We start from the raw sequence: 26,550 nt of genomic DNA, 5'->3' as shown, positions 1-26,550 counted from the left end.
ATGTACACTACTGGCCGTTAAAATTGGTACACCAAGAAGAAATGCGGATGATAAACGGGTATTCATTCGACAAATACATTATACTAAAACTGACATGTGATTACATTTTCACGCAATTTGCGTGTGTAGATCCTGAAAAATCTGACATTTTTCTGATATTGCTTGTGTGGCCTATTTAATACGTGACAAGGACTCTGCCTAGCCGTCAGGAAAAAATAAGATGGGTAGAACTCCAGGAGGTATGTTAATGACATTTTTAACCAGTGCAATGATGTACACTACTGGCCATTAAAATTGCTACACCAAGAAGAAATGCAGATGATAAACGGGTATTCATTCGACAAATACATTATACTAAAACTGACATGTGATTACATTTTCACGCAATTTGCGTGTGTAGATCCTGAGAAATCAGTAATCAGAACAACCACCTGTGGTCGTAATAACGGCCTTGATACGAACGGGCATTGAGTCAAACAGAGCTTGGATGGCGTGTACACGTACAGCTGCCCATGTAGCTTCAACAGCATACCACAGTTCATCAAGAGTAGTGACTGGCGTATTGTGACGAGCCAGTTGCTCGGCCACCATTGACCAGACATTTTCAATTGATGAGAGATCAGGAGAATGTGCTGGCCAGGGCAGCTGTCGAACATTTTCTGTATCCAGAAAGGCCCGTACAGGACCTGCAACATGCGGTCGTGTATTATCCTGCTGAAATGTAGGGTTTCGGAAGGATGGAATGAAGAGTACACCACGAGTCGTAACACATCTGAAATGTAACGTCCACTGTTCAAAGTGACGTCAATGCGAACAAGAGGTGACCGAGACGTGTAACCAATGGCACCCCATACCATCACGCCGAGTGATACGCCATTATGGCGATGACGGATACTCGCTTCCAATGTGCGTACACCACGATGTCTTCAAACACGGATGCGACCATCATGATACTGTAAACAGAACCTGGATTCATCCGAGAAATGACGTTTTGCCATTCGTGCACCCAGGTTCGTCGTTCAGTACACCATCGCAGCCGCTCCTGTTGTGATGTAGCGTCAAAGGTAACCGCAGCCATGGTCTCCGAGCTGTTAGTCCATGCTGCTGCAAACATCGTCGAACTGTTCGTGCAGATGGTTGTTGTCTTGCAAACGTCCCCATCTACTGACTCAGGGATCGACACGTGACTGTACGATCCGTTACTGCCATGCGGATAAGATGCCTGTCATCTTGACTGGTAGTGATACGAGGCCGTTGGGACCCATCACAGCGTTTTGTATTACCTTCCTGAACCCATCGATTCCATATTCTGCTAACAGTCATTGGATCTCGATCAACGCGAGCAGCAATGTCACGATACGATAAACCGCAATCGCGATAGGCTACAATCCGACCTTTATAAAAGTCTGAAACGTGATGGTACTCATTTCTCCTCCTTACACGAGGCATCACAAAAATGTTTCACCAGGCAACGCCGGTCAACTGCTGTTTGCGTATGAGAAATAGGTTGGAAACTTTCCTCATGTCAGCACGTTGTAGGTGTCGCCACCGGCGCCAACCTTGTGTGAATGCTCTGAAAAGCTGATCATTTACATATCAGAGCATCTTCTTCCTGTCGGTTAAATTTCGCGTCTGTAGCACGTCATCTTCGTGGTGCAGCAGTTTTAATGGTCAGTAGTGTATATTTAATTACAACTAAACTGTTACCGATATTATCCGAAATTTTTGGTTAGAAAACGTCCCCTGCTTGGCTCCACTTCTGTAAATGCCCTCCTACTACCTATTAGTACAGTCAACAAATTCAAATATATCTGTGAGCACATATTTGCACGCTTTTAGCGGGTGGTAATTTTTCTACCGTGCGGCAGTGACACACAGTAAAAATGAGTCCTTCATTACTGCAATTATATCGTAAAATATTATCTGCACAAAAAATGTTATTAAGGTTTGAAACGTCCCCTTTTTACAATTATACAGGACTGTGCTTAACCTGACACACAATATTTTTAGCGCAACGCAATCTGACTTTCAGAAATCCCTACAAAAGAATGGCCCTGACTAACATTAACCTATGCATTTCACAAATCGCTTACCTCACAAAAATCTTGGTTAATCGAACTACTGCAATACAGCGAGCTCCATTACTGCCAGCTAAATAAAAGATTCAAACTACGGAAGGCACTAACTACTGATAGGCATAGTTAGCAAATGAAAGATTTTAATAGAGAACAAACAATGTATTTACCTTAATAGTCATAATATATATAGCAGTGCATGACAGTCTTACAAATTTCAAAACTCCGCCATCTCTCTCCCCACATCCATCACTGCTGGCGGCTCACCTCCAACTGCGCAACGCTAAGCGCTGTTAACATCCAGCTGCCGTTGCCCAACACTACAATGGCAGACAACAATGCAAACTGGCCATAGACTGCACACAGCACAGCCAGTGATTTTCATACAGAGCGCTACGTAACGTTGCCAATAAGAAAACATAAACAGCCTACTTACAGGTTTTCTGTAGAGATCTGTGTGAGTTTTCCGGAATTGTGCCCTTTTTTTTTCGCAAATTGCCAAATAATTTTCTTTTACAACATTTCGCGAAATGTTGCAGGACTATTCGAATTCTGTACAGAGGAACTAAAGATTGTCTGCCAACAACGCTGAAAGTAATGTATAATTCTTGTAGGTCAGATGCCAATAAGACCGGACTCAGAATATTCAGCAGTAATGCAGGACGCTTGCCAACGGCCTTGCCGCAGTGGTAACACCGGTTCCCGTCAGACCACCGAAGTTCAGCGCTGTCGGGCAGGGCTAGAACTTGGATGGGTGACCATCCGGTCTGCCGAGCGCTGTTAGCAAGCGGGGTGCACTCAGCCCTTGTGAGGCAAACTGAGAAGCTACTTGACTGAGAAGTAGCGGCTCCGGTTTCAGAAATTGACACACGGCCAGGACAGCGGTGTGGTGACCACATGCCGCTCCATATCTGCATCCAGTGACGCCTGTGCGCTGAGGATGACACGGCGGCCGATCGGTGCCGTTGGGACTTCATGGCCTGTTCGGGAGGAGTTAATGTCGGATGATGACATCAGTCTAGGTGGTTTGGATTCACAGATGTGCCATAATGGAAGTTGCTTCGTTGCCAATTGGTCGGGTATTGCAGAAAGCTAGGGATAAGGACAGACGGCGTTACCGAGAAGATTTTAAAACGCAAATGTCCCGGTGAGACAATGATGTGTGTCCAATTCCTTCGGCTTCTAGCGTCTTCGGATCCGTCCAATTCGAGAGTCAAGAACATACAAGTGAAGAAGCCAGATACCACCTGAGGTAAAAGAGCTTCTCCCAGTGGACAATCTGATAGCGGCAATACGGAAATTTCTACTTCTAATTTGTCATCGATGATCTCAAAATACTTTATACCCAATTATTTTCTCGAATTATTTTCGATTCGCCAAACTGGATCCGCCATTTTCTGTTTTGTAATTCCAATATCGGATTGTTAACAAGCGACCCAAAGAATACACAGTTTCGTAGGATTTTATATCCTCTTTATCTTATCTACAGGTTTTTAAGCTAGTTGCCCAAGTCTGCTGCACGCACGTTGATGCCGTGTACCTCGACTTCTGGAAGACTTTCTACATTTGTACTGTATTCTGGGTTTTGAGTTTATCTGAGAGAAGATCATAATGACCGACTTTCCTACGAGCAAGATCTCCTTTCTGATCGATGGCACAAGAGCAAAAGTTGAGAAAGTTCTCCCATGGTACTCTGATTAACTTGATTGCCGAAGAACGTTGCAGAACGATAGCACTGTCGAGGAAGTCAAAAGGCACAATCAAAACGTTTTCGTCTGAGGACACTGGTGCCCCGTATAAGCAACTCGATGCGAATACATAAGCACCGACACGAACGCAAGGGATTAGTGCGGCATTCCCATCTTCCCGATCTGCGTGCGGTAAATGCGGAAACGTGAACTATGACGATATTATTACCAAATAGGTCCAAACAGGACCAACGTGCTGCTATTCTTTTCTTGGCTGCCGAAAGACAAATACCGGTAGACATTCATCGGAGAATGAAGTACGTGTATTGGGCAGCATGTGCTTCGGAAACCACCGTTGTAGGACGGTGTGCGACAAGGGATTCTGCTGCCTCATGATAACGCACGTCCCCATACCGCAAATTTCGTTAACGAACAAGTTAAGCCATCTGAAGTGAGACACACTCGAGCACCCACCCTGTAGTCCGGATGTCTCTCCATGTGATTTTCACGGCTTCGGCCCCCTAATAACGCCTTGTAGGGTTGGCGATTCCTGTCAGCAGGCAGATATGGACTTCGTCACGCAGTAGGACACCGTGTTTTAGCAAACGGGTGCGTCGTTGGGACGATTGCTTCTGCGCTCACGGCGATTTTTTCTGATTGGCATTCCGACTTTGGACTGTAAGGCTTTCGAGATACGACACAAGTGCAACTGAAAACAAAAGACGCAGAGCATCTGTCTGGCGAGCAAAGGAAGCAATTGTTTGTCCTCTTGAATTAATACGTGGGGGTATTTGAAGAAAAATCCAGGGCAATACATAGGTATACACGTCACCTTGATGTAGTTACACAAAAAAACTTTTGCCATAATTTCGATCCTATTCCATGGTCGCAACAAAAAGCAATGGGAAGGAGAGGTCAGATTTTGACAGAGAAAGCATACAAGACGAAACATGATGACGGCAAGAAGCTGATCAAAATACGACGGTATGAAATGGACAAGAAATTGTTATTAAGAAATCATCCACGCTTACAACTCTTGAACAAAAGAACCAAGGAGGAAGAGATTAGTGGTTAACCTCCTGTCGAGAAGAACGGGTCTCTTTGTAATTTTAAGAATTCTGAAGCCCGGTGTATAATTATTAGGATACCCGGGAAACGATCTCTCTATCTTCATGGAGATTCGAGGAAGTATTATTCTGAATGAAGTTAGTTAGGCTAACTGGAGAAGACTGTGATGACTAATTTGAATGCTTAAACTGAACATTTTTGTTGATATAATGCATACAAAACTGGTTTTCTTTGATAATTCAACATGATATAAGAGTATATGTGAGATTATTTGACATATATTTATATATTTTGCGTGACTAATTACGCTTTTAATAGTTAAACTGCTGTCCGGTGAAGTTCACAACTGATTCTCGAATTTTAATTACTCATACTCTGGGATTTTATGATAAAACTTATTTTAGTTTTCCATAGGATTTTCTCACAAATGGAGCACATTAAAGAAATCTACGTTAATAGAAAGTCTCGTATCTAAAAGAATCGCTGATTTCAAAAGCAACGCATGTCCACAGAGGCTGCTTTTCAGAAAAACGCACAAAACATTTTAATTTCACGCGTTGGCCCTTAATTGTAGAAACATAGTGCACAATCTCAATGGTGTGTATGTATGTATTTTTAGATGCGATTACAGGGATCTTGCTGAAAGGGAAGTATTTCATTTTTAAAGTCGGGACAATTATTTCATAAACATATACTAATTTCAAAGGAAAACATGGCCATCATTTAATAGAGAAATAGTTATAGAATAATGCACAATAGCAGGAAAATAGTATATCATTAGCACACTTTTTCAATTTTTCAGTTTTTAACTTTATGAGCTATACGAAGCTGCACAGTCGTATTTTAAACTAAATCAGTCTTCACATTGTTTTACATTATGCTGTCCTTTATTCTTCTCATGGTCCATATCTCCACCTTCAACAGTTTATGAGTTATATATCATGCCGTACAATGCCTGGAATGTATCTAGTATGTACCCTTCTAATTTATTGATGCCAGCAACTTTTTCCGAACTTATTGGCACACAAGAGTTACATGATTTCTCTTTGGGAAAAGCGACTGAAGAGTTACAGTCAACACCAAGACGGAAACAGTGCACGACAGGTCTTTGGATATAAACCTTCCCAATTACAATACGAAGAGTATTACTCTTGTATTCATATTCAAAGAATTCGGACACCGCAAATGTCTGCTCCTGATCCCTGGGCACCTTTGTACAGGCACTCTCTAGAGAGATGGTATTCTTTTTGTAAAATGTAGGCTACCAGTTTCTGAATGCAAGATTATCGCTTGTTGAAATTACCTTCACTTGGAATTTACTGACTTTCGAACTTGAGATTGCAATCAGTTCAACAAATTGATTGATGATACACCCTATCCATTGAGCGGATTTTTTTCTTCATTACCGCGAAGTCCATATCGCAGGCAGAAATGAATATCCACGTACAGAAAAATAATGATTAATTGTGAGAAATCGCTTTGAGGCTGCCAAACCCAGGAAAAACCTTAAGACGGTATGATTTCTGTTTTGCCCGGGGCAACCATCTGAAAAGACATGCAGATGTTTAATGTTTTTTGGGATGTTGTTTGTGGTGAAATCTAATAAGAAAGAACACACCTCGTTGGGGTCTTCTTTGCCGTTCCTTCATGGTAGACGTAGAATTTTGATTCACGATCTTCACATAGTGTATATTAGAGACATTAGCAGGAAGCTGAAGGTAGGAGGAGACATCTTGACCTGTTATAGTTGGCGAGCATAGATTCTGCATGAAGTCAATAGCAATGCCTTCTACTTCGTCATCAATGCACTTCCACTTAATTTCACTAATGGGAGAAAACTTAGCTGGCCGTTTCTTTTGCATGACGAGTTCTGCAGAAGGTACCCGTTTAGATGTGTCATTAAGCATTGTACTTTTCATTTTAGTTGACAGTTCTTCACATTTGCCAGATGTGTCAACCTGCGCTCTTCCGAAAGAGAGTGAAATCTCTCTTGGAATATTGTCAGAAAGTACTCGTGTTTTACAGCCATGTTGGGATATTTCACTTGAAATTGTTCATGCATAATTTTTACATTAAGCTGTTCTTGTAAATAATGGCGCTCTCGAGAGACAGTGGGTTACTTTTTGCGGACAGGAGTTAATATGTCCAATAATAGCGTTTGTTTCTCTACCAATTTTCGCACTGCCTGAACAATTTTGACCTCTTTGGTCGGTAGATGACTTGCCTAGTGCGAGCAGTTTGATAAGTCTTCGTACTCTCACTTTCGTCATAGATTCATGTTTAGGAATGCTTGCTTACATACTTTCACTTTTCCCGTTCTAGAATTCACAGAGTACCCGAAGTTTTGCCGTCTAAGTTTTTTATTAGAATCATTTTCTATTTTTCGTGAGCGTCTTAGACAGTAATCAGCCATTGGAGATAAATCTTGTGCATTATTTGAGTCCATGTCATAAAAATGTGTGAAGATCTCTGTCCTTGCGTTTTCGTTAACTTTTTCAAAGCACCATCGAGAACATCTGTAAAGTGAGATAAATATTCTGTGTGAATCAGAAGTACCAGAATTCTGCTTATTACTAATTAACGCAAAACTGTACGTAACAATGTATAATGGTTACGTACCTACTTGCAGTCATCGCCAATTTGTTTCTTCGGCATATTTTCTCACTGGCGTTTTCGTAATCCTGCCCTTTAGTACGCACCCTTTCAATCTTCTCGTGTTCAGGTTCTACATTCCTCATTCCCTTCTTTCGTTTTATTGTCCTGCAATGTCGAATTGATTCATCAGGAGATATGTTGCATGATAAAAAGTACATGTGTTTCACACACTTCTCCCGAAAAAGAATTGGTGCGAGAGCTCGTTTGTCACATTTTTCACTTCTATAAACCCTGCGTACAGAACCGCTTCTGCAGGACAAGTGTTCTTTCTCTGCTCACTCTAAATTTTACCGGTCCAGAAATCCCACAGATAGTGCGGGTCAAATACTATTTCTCTTACCAACCGAGAGAGCTGCACTCACAGAACAGAGCTGCACGCTTAACCCAAAACCGACAAATTGTGAATAAGTATTGTTTCTGAAATCAGCGATTCAACCATATCAGGAATAATAAATGAATGAAATAAGCTTCTCCGACAGGGAGTACTTTTGAATGATGCTTCTATATGAAGAGGGTAATCTAGTTCATTACCAAGCAGCACCAAATTTGTTACAGGAGGCATTGGTTGTGAGAGTCAGTGTAATGTGTTCTGCACCCTTGTGTTAGGCCCCTCTTCAGAGTCGGGTGTTTGGTTTCTGAATATCGGTCTCTGGTATGGCGTCTAAGGACAATTTTCATTTTCTGTGATTGAGCTATTTGCTGCAAGCATCATATCACTGAATTAATACATGAGTGTTTTTGGGGGCTTAAAACTGTGCTTCGAGTGGTGGATATGTTTATAGAATCTTGAACATGAAGACATGTAACCAGGCTGATCTGCATCGAGTGAACAGCTGATTTCTCAGGGATGTAGCCTGTCAATCGACCCGCAAAATCAGTATTCTTGCCGCCGCAGAGAAGCGAGCGTATCAACCGACCGTGTTCTGTCTGAATGGAATGCTGCAGGAACAGTCTGTGACTGTGATATGAGGGCATAAAACGATCTGCCAACGAAACTGCAATTAAAAGGAGATGGTCTATCAACAACCCAACTGGGAAAGTATCAGTGTTCAGCATCTGTACTTCTTCTGAAGCAACCCAATTGAGGACAGCTGGTAACTTACAATGTACAGAGAATACTCGGTTGCAGAGCTTGTATTTGAATAGCGTTCTGCCGGCCGGTGTGGCCGTGAGGTTCTAGACGCTTCAGTCTGGAACCACGTGACCGCTACGGTCGCAGGTTCGAATCCTTTAAGTAATTCTAAGTAAGGAACCCGTGGTCTAGGAGTAGCGTCTTTGATTCATAATCAAAACGTCTTCGGTCCCAGGTGCGATCCCCGCCACTGCCTAAATTTTGATAAATAATCAGCATTGGCGGCCGAAGACTTCCGGCATAAGAAGTCAGCCTCATTCTGCCAACGGCCTTGTCAAAGAGGGCGAAGGAGCGGATAGAGGTTCAGGGCACTCTATTGTCCTAGGGGTGGGAAATTGCCCATAAAGGCGGAAGAATCAGCAATGATCAACGACATGAGGATGCAGAAGGCAATGGAAACCACTGCATTAAAGACACGTAACGTGTATCCACAGGACATGTGGCCTGTATTTGACGAAGTGTCATGATAATCTCTCCATTGGCAAAAGATTCCGGAATAGTCCCCCATTCGGATCTCCGGGAGGGGACTGCCAAGGGGGAGGTCACCATGAGAAAAAGATTGAATAATCAACGAAAGGATAACGTTCTACGAGTAGGGGCGTGGAATGTCAGAAGCTTGAACGTGGTAGGGAAACTAGAAAATCTGAAAAGGGAAATGCAAAGGCTGAATCTAGATATAGTAGGGGTCAGTGAAGTGAAGTGGAAGGAGGACAAGGATTTCTGGTCAGATGAGTATCGGGTAATATCAACAGCAGCAGAAATTGGTGTAACAGGTGTAGGATTCGTTATGAATAGGAAGGTAGGGCAGAGGGTGTGTTACTGTGAACAGTTCAGTTACCGGGTTGTTCTAATGAGAATCGACAGCAGACGAACACCGACAACGATAGTTCAGGTATACATGCTGACGTCGCAAGCTGAAGATGAACAGATAGAGAAAGTGTATGAGGATATTGAAATGGTAATGCGGTATGTAAAGGGGGACGAAAATCTAATAGTCATGGGCGACTGGAATGCGGTTGTAGGAGTAGAAGAAAAGGTTACGGGAGAATATGGGCTTGGGACAAGGAATGAAAGAGGAGAAAGACTGAGTTCTGTAACAAGTTTCAGCTAGTAATAGCGAATAACCTGTTCAAGAATCACAAGAGGGGGAGGTATACTTGGAAAAGGCCGGGAGATACGGGAAGATTTCAATTAGATTACATCATGGTCAGACAGAGATTACAAAATCAGATACTGGATTGTAAGGCTTACCCAGGAGCAGATATAGACTCAGATCACAATATAGTAGTGATGAAGAGTAGGCTGAAGTTCAAGACATTAATCAGGAAGAATCAATAGGCAAAGAAGTGGGATACGGAAGTACTAAGGAATGACGAGATACGTTTGAAGTTCTCTAACGCTATAGATACAGCAATAAAGAATAGCGCAGTAGGCAGTACAGTTGAAGAGGAATGGACATCTCTAAAAAGGGCCATCACAGAAGTTGGGAAGGAAAACATAGGTACGAAGAAGGTAGCTGCGAAGAAACCATGGGTAACAGAAGAAATACTTCAGTTGATTGATGAAAGGAGGAAGTACAAACATGTTCCGGGAAAATCAGGAATACAGAAATACAAGTCGCAGAGGAATGAAATAAATAGGAAGTGCAGGGAAGCTAAGACGAAATGGCTGCAGAAAAAATGTGAAGATATCGAAAAAGATATGATTGTCGGAAGGACAGACTCAGCATACAGGGAAGTCAAAACAACCTTTGGTGACATTAAAAGCAACGGTGGTAACATTAAGAGTGCAACGGGAATTCCACTGTTAAATGCAGAGGAAGGTGGAAAGAATACATTGAAAGCCTCTATGAGGGTGAAGATTTGTCTGATGTGATAGAAGAAGAAACAGGAGTCGATTTAGAAGAGATAGGGGAACCAGTATTGGAATTTAAAAGAGCTTTGGAGGACTTACGGTCAAATAAGGCAGAAGGGATAGATAACATTCCATCAGAATTTCTAAAATCATTGGGGGAAGTGGCAACAAAACGACTATTCACGTTGGTGTGTAGAATATATGAGTCTGTCGATATACCATCCGACTTTCGGAAAAGCATCATCCACACAATTCCGAAGACGGCAAGAGCTGACAAGTGCGAGAATTATCGCACAATCAGCTTAACAGCTCATGCATCGAAGCTGCTTACAAGAATAATATACAGAAGAATGGAAAAGAAAATTGAGAATGCGCTAGGTGAAGATCAGTTTGGCTTTAGGAAAAGTAAAGGGACGAGAGAGAGAGGCAATTCTGACGTTACGGCTAATAATGGAAGCAATGCTAAAGAAAAATCAAGACACTTTCATAGGATTTGTCGACCTGGAAAAAGCGTTCGACAATATGAAATGGTGCAAGCTGTTCGAGATTCTGAAAAAGGTAGGGGTAAGCTATAGGGAGAGACGGGTCATATACAATATGTACAACAACCAAGAGGGAATAATAAGAGTGGACGACCAAGAACGAAGTGCTCGTAATAAGAAGGGTGTAAGACAAGGCTGTAGCCTTTCGCCCCTACTCTTCAATCTGTACATCGAGGAAACAATGATGGAAATAAAAGAAAGGTTCAGGAGTGGAATTAAAATACAAGGTGAAAGGATATCAATGATACGATTCGCTGATGACATTGCTATCCTGAGTGAAAGTGAAGAAGAATTAAATGATCTGCTGAACGGAATGAACAGTCTCATGAGTACACAGTATGGTTTGAGAGAAAATCGGAGAAAGACGGTGGTAATGAGAAGTAGTAGAAATGAGAACAGCGAGAAACTTAACATCAGGATTGATGGTCACGAAGTCAATGAAGTTAAGAAATTCTGCTACCTAGGCAGTAAAATAACCAACGACAGACGGAGCAAGGAGGACATCAAAAGCAGAATCGCTATGGCAAAAAAGGCATTTCTGGCCAAGAGAAGTCTACTAATATCAAATACCGGCCTTAATTTGAGGAAGAAATTTCTGAGGATGTACGTCTGGAGTACAGCATTGTATGGTAGTGAAACATGGACTGTGGGAAAACCGGAACAGAAGAGAATCGAAGCATTTGAGATGTGGTGCTATAGACGAATGTTGAAAATTAGGTGGACTGATAAGGTAAGGAATGAGGAGGTTCTACGCAGAATCGGAGAGGAAAGGAATATGTGGAAAACATTGATAAGGTGAAGGGACAGGATGACAGGACATCTACTAAGAGGGAATGACTTCCATGGTACTATAGGGAGCTGTAGAGGGCAAAAACTGTAGAGGAAGACAGAGATTGGAATACGTCAAGCAAATAATTGAGGACGTAGGTTGCAAGTGCTACTCTGAGATGAAGAGGTTAGCACAGGAAAGGAATTCGTGGCGGGCCGCATCAAACCAGTCAGTAGACTGATGACCAAAAAAAAGAAAGTTCTAGGGGAGTGATGACCACAGATGTTAAGTCCCATAGTGCTCAGAGGCATTTGAACCATTTCTTTTGAATAGCGTTCTCTTTCTGGAATATATGTCAATAAAGTTTCATATATGTTTCATGTTCACGCGCCATCGATGCTGATTTCGATTACTGAGATCATGATCCCAATTTTGCAAACATCCTGCAGCCCTGGGTGATATAAAGAAGAGTTTCAGGCAGAAGTTCATGACGTTCCTTTCGGTCGTATGATGGACTGCATCATATTAATACTGTTTTCATTCTCATTCAGAAAGTGCTGCTGGGATCTATTCCTTCACCTAAAAAACTTTTACAAGATATGCAGAATGGAAAATTTTATTTAATCCAGATATTAGTTATTCGGACATCAAGGCAGACTACGCAAACCAACTTTTCCATAATACATACAATGTAAATAGCATATAATATGCGTTTCATACAATAATTTACACCATTAATTTCCTGTTATTAACAACTTCCTATGTATGTAAATTGTTTATTGTGAACCAAAATTGATAAGCTTAGCTCATGATTTTCCGTTGATGCTGAAACCATGTGGGGAAGATTAAGTTAAATCAAATCCAAGGAAGCACTAGTTGCTAACGAGTGGAAAAACGCCCTAGTTGGCTAATTTTGTCAATATTGGAACATTTAATGCTTTCCAGCTCGAATTTTATGTTGCATTAGAAAAAAATTAAAACATTATTTTCTACTTGTAAATACTTCTATAAACACATTGAACATAATTTCAAATTTTTTATTTTTTTTTCTCCACATGGACACATCGTGAATATCGGTGAAAACAGTCAATAATATTCATAACATAATTTCAAAAACTTTTTTTACTCACCAACAGGAAAAATTACAATGTAACAAAATTTCAATATTCGTTTCGTGTAAAATTTTACAAAACAGCCTTTTTGTCATGGAGACACAACGCCACGTCGTATATTCTACATAAAAAGCTGTGATTTAGTCTGTATATGCAGATTGCAGATTTGTCTGTTACTATTATCACAGACCAGTATCCAATTTGGTTGACCCTAACACAGTCGACGGGTGTAGGATGAACAGAACGTTTCCTTGGAGACTGGACAGGTTCAACTATCAAATACTAGGCTCTTCCCTCATTGCATCTGTCTTCAATTATTCCATGTGTTCTTTCCACATTATTTTGAATCACTTCATCCTCCAAATCTTACTGCAGTTCTTCAATGTCAGAGACAACACAATTCATCGGAATCTTCAGAATCTTTTCTGCTGATAATTTAAACATCTTCGAAGGGAAATGAAATTGGTTTATTCAGAAATATTTCCGTACATAACTTCACTTGGTGACCTGCTACTAGATACTAATGTTCCAACTGAGTCCACGTGGGTCTATATTTTTGTAAATTCGTAATACTGAAAGTAATACACTACTTCTAGTAAAAGTACAGTTTTTAAAAATGGTCTCATACTCTACATAATTTTTAAAATAAAAAATAATTAGCAAAACGTACCTAAAAGTAACTGAACTTTATTAGTAGAATATCTGATGTAACAACTCCATGCATTCGCCTGATTACAGAATGGAAGAAATGTCCTGCATACTCATGTCCGCCACGAATTCCTCTCCTGCGTTAACCTCTTCACCTCAGAATAGCACTTGCAACCTACGTCCTCAATTATTTGCTGGATTTCTTCCAATCTCTGTCTTCTACTACAATTTTACAAAACAGCTCCCTCTAGTACCATCAAAGTGTCTACCTGATGTATTAACAGATGTTCCACCATTCTGTCCCTTCTTCTTGTCAATGTTAACCATATATTCCTTATTCGCCAGTTGTCCAAAGAACGAAACTTACTGGCAGATCAAAACTGTGTGCCCGACCGAGACTCGGGCACACAGTTTTGATCTGCCAGTAAGTTTCATATCAGCGCACACTCCACTGCAGAGTGAAAATCTCATTCTGGAAACATCCCCCAGGCTGTGGCTAAGCCATGTCTCTGCAGTATCCTTTCTTTCAGGAGTATCCTTTCTTTCTGCAAGGTTCGCAGAAGAGCTTCTGTAAATTTTGGAAGGTCGGAGACGAGATACTGGCAGAAGTAAAGCTGTGAGGACCGGGCGTGAGTCGTGAATGCTGTGCTCCAAACGTACATTCTCAGAAATTTATTCCTTATATGAAGACCTATGTCGGATACTAGTAGACGTAATTGGCCAGAAATGCCCTATTTGCCAGTGCTAGTCTGCCTTTCTTGTCGTCTTCGGTGCGTCTGTCATGGGTTAGTTTGCCGCCTAGGTAGCAGAATACCTTAACTTCACCTACTTTATGATCACCAGTTCTGATAAGTTTCCCGCTGTCCCATTTCTGCTACATGTCATTACTTTCGTCTTTCTTCAAGAACGAGGGCGAAAGACTACCCTTTTTAATCCGAACAATTCGTTCATGTTCGTCCAGTCTTATTGTTCTTTCTTGGTTCTTACACAGTGTAATACCTGCCTTTCCCTCTAGCTTACTCCTATTTTTTCCCAAAATTTTCACCATTTGATATTGTAAAAGCTTTTTTAAGGTCAACAAATCCCATGAACGTGTCTTGATTTTTCTTTAGTCTTGCTTCCATTATCAACCGCAACGTGCTAACTGCTTATCTGTTGCCAAACTGATGGTCACCTAGTAGACCTTTAGTTTTATTTTCTATTCTATGTAATTATTGTTGTTAATCGTACTTTAAATGTATCGTTTAGGACATGCCGATGGCGTATTATATCTCTGAAACCGGTACACTATAAAATAAACAAGAGATGAACTTACTTGCGACAGGTATTTTGGTGACAGATATTTATTCGAACTGAACGACCAAACTGCCTTCCTCGCGACGTCGTGAACGCTAGCCAGTCAATAGATCCGATTCCGATCTGCCGCAAAGTGTAGCAGGTAGTTCTGCATGCGACGGCCGCCACTACGTAGTTGGTTGCAAGTACGTCACACGGGGATGGCTCGACGCCTACGAGAAAGACAGGCCGCGGCGAGTACGTCACGAAGGTATGAAGATGTCATCTGTTCTTTCAGACATGTCTGAAAGAACAGATGCCATCTTCATATCGTTTAAGGCTAACCAGCTGATGACCTTCTTCAGTGTGGATGCACACGATTTGCCTGAACTCTTACGGGACTCGATGGATTGTCTGCCGCGAGTAATGGGCATAATGGAAGGGGCACTACGAATGTAGTGTGTGGACTATAAGTTGTGTAAGTATGCTGTTTAGGTGCTATGTAAGTAGGCTGTTTAGGTTTTCTTATTGGTAACGCCACGTAGCGCTCTGTATTGTAAATCACTGGCTGTGCTGTGTGCAGTCTGTGGCTAGTTTGCGTTGTTGTCTGCCATTGTAGTGTTGGGCAGTTGGATGTTAACACCGCGTAGCGCTGTGCAGTTGCAAGTGAGCCGCCAGCAGTGGTGGATGTGGGGAGAGAGATGGCGGAATTTTGAAATTTGTAAGACTGGATGTCATGAACTGCTATATATATTATGACTATTAAGGTAAATAAATCATTTGTTCTCTATCAAAATCTTTCATTTGCTAACTATGCCTATCAGTAGTTAGTGCCTTCAGTAGTTAGAATCTTTTTATTTAGCTGGCAGTAGTGGCGCTCGCTATATTGCAGTAGTTCGAGTAACGAAGATTTTTGTGAGGTAAGTAATTTGTGAAAGGTATAGGTTAATGTTAGTCAGGGCCATTCTTTTGTAGGGATTATTGAAAGTCAGATTGCGTTGCGCTAAAAATATTGTGTGACAGTTTAAGCACAGTCGTAAATAATTTTTCAAAAGGGGACGTTTCAGTTGAGAATGTAGGTCTCACGGGGAGCTTGCCGGTGATAAATCCCTGGAATCACACTATCCTCTGTGCCCTCGGTGGCTCAGATGGATAGAGCGTCTGCCACGTAAGCAGGAGATCCCGCGTTCGAGTCCCGCTCGGGGCACACATTTTCAACTGTCCCCGTTGATGTATATCAACGCCCCTCAGCAGGTAATGGTATTGATGTAATTGTAATTTCAGTCACGTAGCCGGCCGGTGTGGCCGAGCGGTTCTATGTGCTTCAGTCCGGAACCGCGAGACCGCTACGGTCGCAGGTTCGAATCCTGCCCCGGTCATGGATGTGTGTGATGTCCTTAGGTTAGTTAGGTTTAAGTAGTTCTAAGTTCTAGGGGACTGATGACCTCAGAAGTTAAGTCCCATAGTGCTCAGAGCCATTTGAACCATTTCTTTCAGTCACGTAGGTAGGCCTTCGCTCGCTCAACTCAGCAGATAAACTACACTCCTGGAAATGGAAAAAAGAACACATTGACACCGGTGTGTCAGACCCACCATACTTGCTCCGGACACTGCGAGAGGGCTGTACAAGCAATGATCACACGCACGCCACAGCGGACACACCAGGAACCGCGGTGTTGGCCGTCGAATGGCGCTAGCTGCGCAGCATTTGTGCACCGCCGCCGTCAGTGTCAGCCAGTTTGCCGTGGCATACGGAGCTCCATCGCAGTCTTTAACACAGGTAGCATGCCGCGACAGCGTGGACGTGAACCGTATGTGCAGTTGACGGACTTTGAGCGAGGGCGTATAGTGGGCATGCGGGAGGCCGGGTGGACGTACCGCCGAATTGCTCAACACATGGGGCGTGAGGTCTCCACAGTACATCGATGTTGTCGCCAGTGGTCGGCGGAAGGTGCACGTGCCCGTCGACCTGGGACCGAACCGCAGCGACGCACGGATGCACGCCAAGACCGTAGGATCCTACGCAGTGCCGTAGGGGACCGCACCGCCACTTCCCAGCAAATTAGGGACACTGTTGCTCCTGGGGTATCGGCGAGGACCATTCGCAACCGTCTCCATGAAGCTGGGCTACGGTCCCGCACACCGTTAGGCCGTCTTCCGCTCACGCCCCAACATCGTGCAGCCCGCCTCCAGTGGTGTCGCGACAGGCGTGAATGGTGGGACGAATGGAGACGTGTCGTCTTCAGCGATGAGAGTCGCTTCTGCCTTGGTGCCAATGATGGTCGTATGCGTGTTTGGCGCCGTGCAGGTGAGCGCCGCAATCAGGACTGGATACGACCGAGGCACACAGGGCCAACACCCGGCATCATGGTGTGGGGAGCGATCTCCTACAGTGGCCGTACACCACTGGTGATCGTCGAGGGGACACTGAATAGTGCACGGTACATCCAAACCGTCATCGAACCCATCGTTCTACCATTCCTAGACCGGCAAGGGAACTTGCTGTTCCAACAGGACAATGCACGTCCGCATGTATCCCGTGCCACCCAACGTGCTCTAGAAGGTGTAAGTCAACTACCCTGGCCAGCAAGATCTCCGGATCTGTCCCCCATTGAGCATGTTTGGGACTGGATGAAGCGTCGTCTCACGCGGTCTGCACGTCCAGCACGAACGCTGGTCCAACTGAGGCGCCAGGTGGAAATGGCATGGCAAGCCGTTCCACAGGACTACATCCAGCATCTCTACGATCGTCTCCATGGGAGAATAGCAGCCTGCATTGCTGCGAAAGGTGGATATACACTTTACTAGTGCCGACATTGTGCATGCTCTGTTGCCTGTGTCTATGTGCCTGTGGTTCTGTCAGTGTGATCATGTGATGTATCTGACCCTAGGAATGTGTCAATAAAGTTTCCCCTTCCTGGGACAATGAATTCACGGTGTTCTTATTTCAATTTCCAGGAGTGTATGTTTCTACACCTGTCAACTCGTATCTAGAAGTGTAAGTACAAATGAGAATTGCATCTTCTACTGGAGTCCGCTATTATGGAGTGTTACTGTTATTATTAGCCCTACAATGATCGGAAATCCTTAGGCTACTAATGATTTGTTACGGCTGTACTGTGGTACAATAAAATTAAAATCATTCCAAAATGATTATCAGTTGGATAAGGCACCACTTCTGGTATGAAATTAGGACTGTTAAGCAGAAGAGACTCAAAACTATAAACAAGCCGTAACGCCATTTACATTTATTGATCTTCTATTAAATTTTGTTGAACTGCTGTTACACAGTAAGACTTCATAGTAGCAGATTCCAGTAGAAGATACAATACTCGTTATTACGAACACACCCAGCTGTGGGTTAGCAGGTTTAGAAATGCATTTTGTCTGCAGAGCTGAGCGAGCGAGTGAGTTCAGGCCTACTTTCGTGACGTACGCGCCGCGGGCTGTCTTTCTCGTGGGCCTCGGGGATGGCTGTTTGTCCGCTGCAAGAAACAAGCACGAGGTTCGGCGGCTGGGTGAACGTTCGTATCTCGTTATTGAAGGCTCCTCACGGCTATTTGCAAACACAGCAGTGAACTCACTTTCTGGGCCTTAACTTTGATTTGGAACTCGGATAGTCTGTTGTTGTTCAAGAGTATTTAGGCTTGTTCATTGGAACTGATCTCTGGAGACGAAAAGCGGCCTTTGGAGAAAACTTATTTCTTTCAAGGAAAAAAGCATGACTCATGCCAACTGTCTTCCGCTGCTTTCTCTGCTGCAGCTGCTTGTTCTTCAGCGACACATGAAAAACTTAAATCTGAGCACAGAACGCTCTCAAGGCTGAGACGCAATTAAATGTCTATGGAAATGCAAAAGCAAACCAAATCCATGACACTACCATCCTGTATCAATCGTTCTGTGAAGACCCTACATCCTCCCAAGTCCATAAATTTCTTATTTTTTTGACATTTATCGTACGTTTATTGATTAGCTTCATCACAGATTATGTGTTATATACTGCAGATATCGCTGGCTTAGCAGAGTCAGCATTTTGGAGTAATCTTTGCCCGCTTACAACGCGTTCTGATATAGTGATTGTTGTTGCTTCGGGTACGAGTATTGCCGTGCACAGTAGAAGCGGCAGCAGCAACAGCATGGAGCTGGCTAGAGCCTGTCATTTGTCGGCCGGGATCCCTAATGGTTTCGGGATAATTATCAGCACCGCTTTATGATGGTCTTATGACGTGAAAGCCAAGCAGTATTTATAGAAGTATGTGTAGCAACAAATAATCATGGACAAATAGGGAGTATCATGACGAATACAGGGATTAGTGATCACAAGGCAGTTGCTGCTAGGCTGAATACCGTAACACCCACAACCATTAAAAAGAAATGCAAACTTCATATATTTAAAAAATCTGATAAAAATGCTCTTAACGCCTGCTTAAGAGACAGTCTCTACTCCCGATCCGATCACGTAAGGGTAGAAAGATGTGGAATGATTTCAAAGAGATAGTAAGTCGGCCATAGTGGCCCAGCGGTTCTAGGCGCTTTAGTCCGGAAACGCAGGACTGCTACGGTCGCACGTTCGAATCCTGCCTGGGGCATGGATGTGTGTGATGTCCTTAGGTTAGTTAGGTTTAAGTAGTTCTAAGCTCTAGGGGACTGATGACCTCAGATGTTAAGTCCCATTGTGCTCAGAGCCATTTGAGCCATTTGAACCAAAGAGATAGTATCGACGGAAATTGAGAGATATATACCACATAAATTAATAAGTGACGGCACTGATCCCCCATGGTACACCTAACGGGTCAGATCGCTGTTGCAGAAGCAACAAAGAACCATGCCAAATTTGAAAGAACGCAAAATCCCCAAGATTGGCAATGTTTTGCAGGAGTTCGAAATATAGCGCATACTTCAATGCGAGATGCTTTTAATAATTTCCACAACGAAACTCTGTCTCAGAATGTGGTAGAAAACCCACAGAGATTCTGGTCATACACAAAGCACGCTAGTGACAAGACGCAATCAATACCTTCACTACTCGATAGCAATGGAGAAGTTACTGATCACAGTGCCACTAAAGCGGAGTTATTAAACACGGTTTTCCGAAACTCCTTCACCAAAGAAGACGATGTTAATATTCCTGAATTCCAATCAAGAGCAACTGCGAAGATGAGACACATAGAAGTAGATATCCTCGTTGTAGCAAAGCAGCTTCAATCAGTTAATAAAGACAAGGCCTACGCTCCAGATTGTACACCAGTCAGGTTCCTCTCAGAGTATGCTGATAAAATAGATCCATATTTAGCAATTATACACAACCACTCGCTCACAAAAAGTACAGTACCTAAAGACTGGAACATTGCTGAAGTCACACCAATACCCAAAAAGTGAAGTAGGAGTAATCCGCTGAATTACAGGCTCATATCACTAATGTCGGTTTGCATTAGGCTTTTGGAACATATACTGTATTCGAACATTATGTATTACCTCGAAGAAAACGATTTATTGCCACATAGTCAGCACGGATTCAAGAAACATCTTTCTTTTAAAATAAAACTAGTTCTTTATGCTCATGAAGCAATGAGTGCTATCGACAGGGGATGTCAAATTGATTCCATATTTTTACCCAAGGAAGTGTTATAGGCACTTTGTTGTTCCTGATTTATATTAACGATATAGGAGACAATCTTAGCAGCCGTCTTACATTGTTTGCCGATGATGCTGTCATTTACCGTCTCGTAAAGTCATCAGATGACCAAACGAATTACAAAATGATTTAGATCTGTGTGGTGCAAAAAGTGACAATTGACCGTGAATAAAGAAAAGTGTGAAGTTATTCACATGAGTACTAAAAGAAATTCGTTAAATTTAGATTACGTTATAAGTCACTCAAACCTAAAGGCTGTAAATTCAACTAAATACTTAGGGATTACAATTACAAATATCCTAAATTGGTACGATGACATAGATAATGTTGTGGGTAGAGCAAATCAAAGACGGCGATTCATTGGCAGAACACTTAGATGGTGCAACAGATGTAGTAAAGAGACTGCTTACACCATACTTGGCCGCCATATTCTGGAGTATTGCTGTGCGGTTTGGGATCCGCATCAGGTGGGACAGACGGATGATATCGAAAAAGTTCAAAGAAGGGCGGCTCGTTTTGTATTACCGCGAAATAGGCGAGATAGCGCCATAGACAGGATACATGAATCGGAGTGGCAATCATTAAAACAAAGACGTTTTTCGTTGCGACGGGATCTTCTCGTAAAATTTCGATCACCAGTTTTCTCTTCCAATTGTGAAAACATTCTGTTGTCACCTACCTTCATAGGGAGAAACGATCATCACGATAAAATAAGAGAAATCAGGGCTCGCACAGAAAAATTTAAGTGCTCGTTTATCCTGAGCGCCGTTCGAGAGTGCAAAGGTAGAGAGACAGCTTGAAGGTGGTTCATTGAACCCTCTACCAAACACTTCATTGTAAATAGCAGAGTAATCACCTAGATGTAGAGGTAACTAGACGAATACACGGTTTGCAGAGTCTTGAAAATACTTCTATTCAGCACTACGCATCTAGCTATTAAGGAAGGTGTGGGGTAAGTTTGCTCAAGTCGTACCCCTCACGGAAGAATTACCATATTTGGTAGGATAATTTAAATAACACAATTTGTTTTGTTAGTGTGTGCAAAAATGTGAACGCTGTAAATTAAGCTTTCAACCAGCTTCCAGACAAACAAAAAACATTTTCGCAAAATGAGTTTTCAACAGTTTCAACCCTGTATCTTCAGTACAATTAAAGCACCTGGTTTCCAAATCCGTACCCCTTTAGCAGTCGTACTTAAAACAGGAAGTCAGCGACGACATAATTAATCCATGGAGTAATGTGACACAATCTCACAAAACAATGAAAAATAAAAACATAACGTTACATCTACAGTCACACACACTGAAATTACACGCAGGAAACCATATTTAAATTCTTAACAAATTGTCAAATCGAAAGTCAGTTGATTTGAACACATAAATATTACGTAATTTTATTTTCCACTATAGCACAAGACCCTATACCCAACCCTTGCATTTCATACACTGATCGTGTCTTCATCTCGAGCTTCCGTACATAGTTGATAGAATCAGTCCGTCATTTTTTTATATCTTGTTACAGGTTGCATCTAGCTCTCTCTTTTTGCAGGTTTGTGCACAGGTACGATTAACGTACGTTCCACAGGTACGACTTGTTGTTGTTGTGGTCTTCAGTCCTGAGACTGGTTTGATGCAGCTCTCCATGCTACTCTATCCTGTGCAAGCTTCTTCATCTCCTAGTACTTACTGCAACCTACACCCTTCTGAATCTGCTTAGTGTATTCATCTCTTGGTCTCCCTCTACGATATTCACCCTCCATGCTGCCCTCCAATGCTAAATTTGTGGTCCCTTGATGCCTCAGAACATGTCCTACCAACCGGTCCCTTCTTCTTGTCACGTTCTGCCACAAACTCCTCTTCTCCCCAATTCTATTCAATACCTCCTCATTAGTTGTGTGATCTACCCACCTAATCTTCAGCATTCTTCTGCAGCATCACATTTCGAAAGCTTCTATTCTCTTCTTGTCCAAACCGTTTATCGCCCATGTTTCACTTCCATACATGGCTACACTCCATTCAAATACTTTCAGAAACGACTTCCTGACTCGATGTCAACAAATTTCTCTTCTTCAGAAACGCTTTCCTTCCCAATGCCAGTCTACATTTTATATCCTCTATACTTCGACCATCATCAGTTATTTTGCTTCCCAAATAGCAAAACTCCTTTACTACTTTAAGCGTCTCATTTCCTAATCTAACTCCCTCAGCATCACCCTACTTAATTCGACTACATTCCATTATCCTCATTTTGCTTTTGTTGATGTTCATCTTATATCCTCCTTTCAAGACACTGTCCATTCCGTTCAACTGCTGTTCCAAGTCCTTTGCTGTCTCTGACAGAATTACAAATTAGACAGGGATATCTCTACCGTTTCAAACCAGATATACAGCAATAGCCTCGAAGTTTTTCTCTGTTTGATTTTGCTTAAATGAATGGCGTATTACTACGAAAATGGAAACGATACAAAACAATTTTTTGTCATCATATTCTTCCCAGAAATTGCTTACAGATTAGAGAAGGAATGAAATAAAAGCAAACAAACTTTCCTGTTAATAATTTTTCTGTCGCGACTTCCAATGATCCGCTCACTTGTTTTTGCTTACTCGCACTACTGTACACTGACAGCCATAACATTATGACCACCTACCTGCTTTCGATATAAGCAATGGGTTGCATATACAGCGCAACAGTACCCTCATACGGAAATTTTTTATGGCTCCTTATACTTTAATACATTTCCTCAGCGTTGCTATTGTCCTGCATTGTTCCATGGCAATCAAGTTCATCAGAAAACCTTGGCAGAACCTTGCATGGCTAAGTTCTTTTCGTAAAATTTCAACTCCAGCTCTAGCACCATCGATCAGAAAGGAAACCGTGCCCATAGAAAAATCGATCATTGTGTCCTCCTCAGGGATAACCTCAAGGCCCAATATACAAATTATGTAAATTTAGAACTCCTTCCAGTAGTCAAGGTACACGTCATCGACCTGGGCGTTGTACAGTGGGCCAACTGGCTTCAGAACCTAGACCTAAAAACCTACAGTACTGTGTTCTTTTAGATTTCTTGGGTCGTTGAATAGGAATCCAATGTCCAATGTCGGAAGTATAAAAATGGAAATGATAGAGCCAATTTGGCTGACCGAAACGACACTGACCAGCTAGAACATTATGGCCATCGACATGCTATCGATATAAATCCGTCCAGGTGATAGCAGTGTCACATAGCGAAGAATTACTTCCAGTCACACAACGTACGGTGCATGATTATTGTGTATTAAACCAGGGACCGAAACGATGGAGAGGCTTCATCCCACCGCAGCCCTCAGTGGTTCACAACCCCACAACACGCCACAGCACCACCGCCCCATATCGAAACCAGGGTTATTGTGCAGTTCGGTCCCCTGTGGACCCTGGACCCTCCCTCCCTTCCCCCACCCCTCTCCACCCGGAAACATCTCATACCGAACGAGCGTAACCTAAAATGTTTGTGTGGTAGAGTAATTATGGAGTATGCGTATGTGGAGAAAATGTTTGCACAGCGGTCTCCGACATAATGTAACAGGCAGAATAAGGGGAACCAGCTAGCGTTCACTGGGGTAAGTGGAACCACCCACAGGCTCGCCAGCACACTGGACCTCGACACTAATGTGCCAGGCAGATTCGTGCCGAGGACCGGTACGCCTTCCCACTAGTGAAGCAGCGCGCTTGACCACGAGACTAGCCGGACGAGGTCATGTAGTATTTGTGCGAGTGGCATCCGTGTGTAGAGTGGGGAAGGCGTTCGATCTATCTGAGTGTGAAAGAGGGCAGCTTGTGATGACACAGTTGCTGGGCATTAACATTTCAGAAACTGCGTGACCAGTCGGGCGTTCGAGGAGTGCTGTGGTGAGTGTCTTCAACACTTGGAGAAAGCAAGGCGGAATCATGTCCAGACGTCGTGGGGTTGGGCGGCTACCCCTCATTACAGATGTGGTACATTGTAGGCTGGGCAGACTGGTAAAGCAGGACAGACAACGAACTGTAGCGAAGCTAACATGAAACTTTAGTGCTGGGCAGAGTACAATTGTGTCTGAACACAAATCGCATGGAACACTCCCAACGATGAGCCTCCACAGCTGACGACTCATGTATGTCCCCATGTTAACACCACAAAATTGGCAGCCCTCATATGGGTACATGACTATCGTTACTGGAGATTAGCGCACTGGCAGAGTGTTGCATGGTCTGATGAATACCAATATATTCCTCATCATGCCGATGGGAAAGCGCGAATCCGTCGTCTTCCAGGACCTGCACTGAGGGACAGAGACAACCTGGCAGCGCATCTATTACGCTCTGTGGAACATTCAAGTGGACATCCATGCGTCGAGGGGAGCTCATGCAATGCACCATGACTATCGCACACGATTGCAGACCACGTACATCCCTGCATGACGATCATTTTTCCCGATTGCAGTGGTACTTTTCAACAATATAATGTGCCATGTCACAAGGCCAGGAGTGTGATGGTTTGTGGAACACAGTGGCGAGTTCAAATTGATGTGCTTTCTCCCAAACTCACCAGATCTGAACCCAATGGAACACATCGGAGATGTGACTGAACGTGGCGCGTCCGCAGCTCGTGGTCGTGCGGTGGCGTTCTCGCTTCCCACGCCCGGGTTCCCGGGTTCGATTCCCGGCGGGGTCAGGGATTTTCTCTGCCTCGTGATGAATGGGTGCTGTGTGCTGTCCTTGGGTTAGTTAGGTTTAAGTAGTTCTAAGTTCTAGGGGACTGATGACCATAGATGTTAAGTCCCATAGTGCTCAGAGCCATTTGAACCATTTGAACCGACCTACTAACCGAAACCACAGTTTTACAAGAACGGGATGTAGGAGGGTGACCGTTCGAGGGTGTCAGACGTGAATGCAGGATTCTGGTGTGTAAAGGCGGCTAATTATGTAACACACCATTCTATTTTGCGAGCATACATTGATGTTTCAAAATTTTCACCAATAACATGAATCGTCTTTAAATCTTAAAAACGTTTAAAACAACCTGCCCAGATTTTGTAAAGTAAATCTTTACAGTCCAGTAAAACAGTGTTAAAATAATTAAAATTTTAAATGCCCTTAGTTCGCCTGATAAGGCGCACAAATTCTAATAATACATTTAAAAAACACAGCATTATACTTTCCGCTCTAAATAGAAGTTCCAAACGTAAATTTAACTAGGAGTAGCGACGCAGACTATAGCCAATACTATCTTTTGTCACCAAATTATATGTATCCACTGAAGGTGAAGACACCAACTCACTTCTTCAATTTAATTTATACTTGGTACGTATCTCAAAACCCTGAAATCTCTCTTGAGAATTTTCTTGAGAGTAGTATAGCAAGTCCAATCAGTTTATCAGATAAGTTTGTCCGTGAGGGATAGCACCATCTTCGCGAGTCCTATTTGTAAGTAGACCCACGCTATCCAAAAACATCTCTTCGGATAATACCTTCAGTTACTTCCAAGTTGCAAGCATGGTACAGTTAAAAATCTGTGAACTCAGCTCATTCATACGTCAAGCTATTCTCCCACTGGGTGTATAAAATAATTGCACGACATCATGTAACACTTAAAGTAGAACACCTTGGCATTAACAAATGGAATTAATTTCTTCGCCCTCCTGGGCATTTCACTTTTACGCTAGTGTCCTGGAGCTGACACACAGGGCCACTGCTTCACGGCCGGTATACTGCATAGCACCACAGGACCCGAACCCTGCCCACTCCTTCACAGTCTCCGGTTAAGACCAGTGTTACATCAGCCCCGATGTATATACTTCAACCGAAAAACGTCCAGTTAACAATACACCAATTAAGGATCCTGCCGCCGCTGCGAGGAAGCTTCTAGGCATGCAACGTCATTTAGGGATGCATTTTCGACAACGTCTTTCAGTAACAGGAAATCTCAAACCGTCGATCTGGTACATACTACCTGGACTGTGTTAACCAAACCCGTGAAGGTTAAAGAACATGGTTCACCTCCTCAGCAGAGGCGCATGGGCATCAAATGGTCCAAGAGTTTTAAACTGCACGTCTGCTCGCCAGAAAACGAAGTTCAGGCGCC

General features: G+C 42.9%; 1 pseudogene; it reads left to right on the top strand.

The window, feature by feature from the left end:
* The first annotated feature begins 2,743 nt into the window (after positions 1-2,743).
* Positions 2,744-2,861, top strand: LOC126438184 (5S ribosomal RNA; annotated as a pseudogene).
* The last annotated feature ends 23,689 nt before the right edge of the window (positions 2,862-26,550 follow it).

The sequence above is a fragment of the Schistocerca serialis genome, unplaced genomic scaffold (assembly GCF_023864345.2).
Source record: "Schistocerca serialis cubense isolate TAMUIC-IGC-003099 unplaced genomic scaffold, iqSchSeri2.2 HiC_scaffold_1261, whole genome shotgun sequence".
NCBI lineage: Eukaryota > Metazoa > Arthropoda > Insecta > Orthoptera > Acrididae > Schistocerca > Schistocerca serialis.
Note: the sequence above shows the minus strand (reverse complement) of the source record. Positions and strands in the feature narration are given on the sequence as shown.